Here is a 5,082-nt window from a genome sequence, read left to right on the forward strand (position 1 = left end):
TCTGGCGCTAAGCTCATTTAGGGTATTTATAACGTCTGTCTATGCCTATCTCATGTTCGTTTTTGGCCGTGAGCCAGCAATTCAGCTAATCATGTGTCTTCACCTGATGAGGTGACTCAAACCTTCATTCTAAAAGGTCTGGATCCTCAGTGGTCCTGCCTGTGTTGGGCTGGTAAATATTCCATCAACCTTTCCCACAAGGCAGTGCAGCACATGGATGTGCCCGAGTTTCCCCTTGGTTTTAGACCCATCCCAATCCATGCTTTTGATATATAGTGGAAACTATTCCCTTTGAAAATCAGGATCCGTCACTCCAAAAATCCAAGAATCCTCTTCTACTCATTGATTTTGCATCATGAAGAGATCATAGGAGGGGACTTTGAAAATTTCACAAAAAAATAGAATTAAAGTATGAATGTTCAAAAGATTTTTAAATCTACACGTAGAGTTTTCATAGTATGTATTTCCCATAAATTTCATTATTATGATTATTTTTGTTTGTTGCAGAGCATATGTACTTGCTGAAGAAATGGAATAGAGAGAGAGAGAGAGAGAGAGAGAGAAAATGAAATATCACCCCTAGGGGGGAGGGCTGTGCCACAATTAAACTTCATTGTCCTCTTGAGACTCTGGATATGCATGCACATGTGCTCAGTGTTTTTCGAGTCGCCGGGTCTAGTGCTTGAACCACTCAGACCACCATGTGGGATCTAGCTGCTTTAACCTCCACACCACCTGCTGGCCCCGTTTTCCATAAGTTTTACAAGTTTGCCTTGTAATGAACAAATGGCTGCCTCAACATCCACTTAAATGAACCATTGTTGAATCTCTGGGTGGAGGCAACCTTCCTCTGGCTATTAAACTTTCTAAACCAGCAGAGAGCCAAAGGCCATGAGAAAGAGATACACACACTTTGTGTATGGGTCCTTATATATAATAGTGGAAAGTGGCACTATCGTTCCGCTCCTTGGTTTTTAGTCTCTTGCCATTTGATTGGGAGAAACAGCAACATCTTGGGTCATTGGGAAAGTCATGATGAATATTTGCATAGAAAAATATCTCATGTTTTTCCCAATGACCTGATATATTGGCTATTGGTTAGAGAGCATCATTCTGTAGCATAGCACCCCAACTTCGAGTGATGTCTCCTTGCTAGTACCATGGCTAAGTATTCAATAGGTCTCTCCACCATTCCGTAAGGGTGTGCTTCTAGGCCATGGGACACATGGTAAGAACAGTAAAATCCATAGACATCTCTCTCACTTCTTTGGTGGAAGCAATACTGAATGGTAATTGAAGGCATCCATAGACAGTATTGCTGGCAGAAATATAGCTGACAAAAAAGGCAAATCCGCATCTAGAACAGATATTTGCTTCAGTGAGAAATAGTTGCTGCCTCTCTCCCCCAGCCCCACGATGAAAGGAGATCTGTGTAATTAAGCTGCCATCATGTAACGGACTGGACTACCCCTCTCAGAATACGGTCTATTAGGGGCTCAGCCTCAGTCTCTGTTGCCCTTAGGTCAAACAATCAGCAGTCACCAGGCCAGTCTTGGTGAGAGAAGGCAGGCTTTCTGAGCCCCTCTTTCTCCCCCACCACTGCTTAGCCATCCTGCAGGGTGGTTAGGAAAGAGGCTGGACTGACATCCATAGGAAATCATTCTGTCAAGCTAGCCCCCATGGCCTAGTGGTTAAAGGAGATAGATTCCCATATGACCAAGCACATGGTTTGAGTACTGGACCCAGTAGTTTGATAAAACATGCTGGGGGTGGGGGGCTGGCAGGTGGTATGGTGGTTTAGGTGCTGGAATCCTACATGGCTGATCATGGTTCGAGTCCTGGATCTGGTGGCTTGCTTTTTCACTTTCCTTTTCTCTCTCTCTTTGTCTCTCTGGTAAAATTTTAAAAAATAATAACAAATAAAATGAAGTAAAATAAGTAAATCTTTTTTTTTTCTTAAAGGAAAAGAAAAACATGGTGTGTGTACATGTCCAAAGAAGAAATGGAGATCAGGTGATTGCTATGTGACCATCCTCCATGGGGATGGCTTTCTCTTTCCTTGTTTCTTTGTTTCTCTTCTCCACACCAGCCCCCACTCTCACCCCCTAGAGAGCACATGCATCCTCTGGCAAAATTTTGAAAGAAAAACACACTGGGCAAGTGTGAATGCATGCCCCACATCCTGCCACGATAAAGAAATGGAGGAGAAGAGATTGCAGCATGACCATGTCTCATTAGGAGGTGCTTTCTCCCTCTCCCTCTTTCTGTCTCTGTTTCTCTCTGAGATAAAATTGTTCTGTGTATCTGTGAGTACTTCCTTGGCAACAGCTGTGGGCAAAGTTCTTAATCCTTATTCAAGGTTCTTGGCTACAAACAGGAAAATATGACTCTAGTTAACGTAAACAGAAATAGATTTTATTGGATGTCTTCGGGTAGCTCACGGTGTCAATGTGAAGGCAGGTAAACAAATGTAATAAAAAGGCAGATGCCAAGAAAGGCTCACAGCCGAGAACAGAGCAGAGATGGTGACAGAGGAAAAGACAGGCGAGGATTCTGCTTTTGAAAGTCTGACTTTGACCCTCACTGCCATTTTCACTGCTGGACTCTTCCATCTCCTGTAGCCTCTGAGAATAAACTCCACCTACTGCTGCTGTGTCTTTGAGTACATCATGTGAGGCAAAATCTCAGGCAGAAGCATCTGCTTGGCCAATCTGGGCCACACTCTTCTCGCCAAGGATTCGGGATAGAGCTTTCTGATCACTTTAGGCCTAGTGGGAGCTGGCTCTTGCTGCTCATCAAGTGTTAAGAAGTGGGGGAATGGGACCAGCAGTTAGTGTAATAGCTATGTTGCTGGACTCCCATGTAGTTGACCATGGTTCGAGTCCTGGACCTGGTGGCTTAAACTCATACTGGGTGCATGTGCGTGCGTACCCAAGATCCCGAGAAGAGAATAGAGAAGAAGGGATTGTGGTGTGACCATCTCCCCTGGGGGGGTGATTACTTGCTTTCTATCTCTCTGTCTTTCTGGTGAGCACATGCACCCTATAGCAAAAAAACCTCTCCAAAAAAAAAAAGAAGAAGAAGTGGGGGGATTCCACCGTCTGGGGAGACAGTTCCAAAGCAGATAGCCAAAACCTGGCAGATAGCTACCACACCCCCTAAATTTCAATGTCCTCCCCTGTACAACAGAGAAATAATATCCTTTTTTATCCTTGTCCTTTAATGTGTTATTTTATCCTTATATTCTTAAAATTAAAAAAAATATTTATTTAACTTTGTTTATTATTATTTAATTTGCTATAGGGCATGTGTGCTAGCAGAGAGAGACAGCAAGAGAGAGAGAGAGAGATAAAAAGAGAAAGAGAGAGAGGGAGAGAGAAAGTGAGAAAACAAGCTGCCAGGTCCAGGACTTGAACTGTGGTTGGCTATATGGGAGTCCAGTGCTTTAATCTTCATGCCTCCTACTGGCCCCTCCTTATATTCTTTTTATCCTTATCCATTGCTAGGATGATTAAATTAAATAATCCATGTGGTAAATTCTAGTCATCATTCTTTTAATTTTTAAAAATTATTTAGTTAGTTCATGCACATGAGAGACACACACAGAGAGGGAGAGACAGCCCCCTCAGCAGGGTCACACACTACCGTCACCCCCGGCCTTCTCAGCCAGCCAGGACAGATCATGAGCATGTATGCCAGCATGTACAGATCAGGTGGGGAACTGAACCCACAATCTTCCATGGGGATTCAGCTTCTCTTGAGCAGTGCTTTACTACTGTATTATGGAGAGGACTTAGTTGTCATTATTTCTATTGTCACCTCAATGTCCTGATCACCTCATTCCAAAGCAAATTCTGTAACTCCTAACCTTGGATCAAGTCAACTATCCTTTCCCTCCACTTCTGCTCTGACTGCTGAAAATAACTAGTGGATTCAATTACAAATGAACAGTTTTCCACCTGGAGGGTCCCTCAGCACTACTCGCAAACTTCCTGCCTAACTCTGCTCCCATTTCCCGAATGGATTAACTTGTCCATTCTAGGAGGAAAGAGAGAGTTTAACTTCTCTCCCATCCATCTCTTAACTAGTACATGTTTGCCTCAGTTGTTATTATCAGCCCCATCCCTAAGTCCCAAATGATGTCAGGTCTCTCCTCCTGTTTAAGGTTAATCGCTCCCTGTCTGTGCTATGAGCGGACTTTGAAAAGTTCATAGAGAAATGGAATTAAAATATGAATTGATTTTGAAGCAAAAAAGTTTGAAGTCTATGTGTAATTTTTTCATAATACATATTATCCATGAACTGTCTGACTCCCCTTCCCTGAGTCTGTTTTTGCTGGACTCTTTCTTGAGTTTCCATCCTTTTCTATATATTATCTATTTTACGTATTAAATTTTTTCTTTTAGTTTTTGCCATAGCGCACGTGCACTCTCCAGGGAGAGACAAAGAGGTAAAGAGAGAAATCACCCCCAGGAAGTATGGCCACACTTCAATCCCTTCTCCATTGTCCTCTCAGAATTTTGGACACACACACACACACACACACACACACACACACACACATACCTGGTGTGATTTTCAAGCCACCAGGTCCAAGACTAGAACCGCAGTCAGCCATGTGGGAGTCCAGCCCCTCTACCACCACACTGTCTGCTGGTCCCATATCTATTTTATATTCTATCTCCCATTTTCTGTATTTCTTAGCTCACTGGTTTCTTCGCTGTGACTTGCAGTATTAAATGTTGCGGAGAGACTTTTTCATGGACATCACTGGTTCTGGGGTTAGTAAAACAGAATCTTATTGTATTTGTAAATTTCTTTTTTTTTTTTTTTGAGAGATTTTTTTCATTGTAGGGTGCGTGCGCTCGCCAGACAGACAGAGAGAGACATAGAGACAGAAAGCGAGAAATCACCCCCCAGGGGGGATGGTCACGCCGCAATCCCTTCTCCTCCATTCTCCTCTCCGGATCTTGGGCACGCACGCACACGCGCCCGGCGTGAGTTTTAAGCCACCGGGTCCGGGACACGAACCGCGGTCGACTACGTGGGAGTCCAGCGACATAGCCATTACGCTAACTGCTG

Source organism: Tupaia chinensis, unplaced genomic scaffold (genome assembly GCF_000334495.1).
Source record: "Tupaia chinensis unplaced genomic scaffold, TupChi_1.0 Scaffold000074_1, whole genome shotgun sequence".
Lineage (NCBI taxonomy): Eukaryota > Metazoa > Chordata > Mammalia > Scandentia > Tupaiidae > Tupaia > Tupaia belangeri.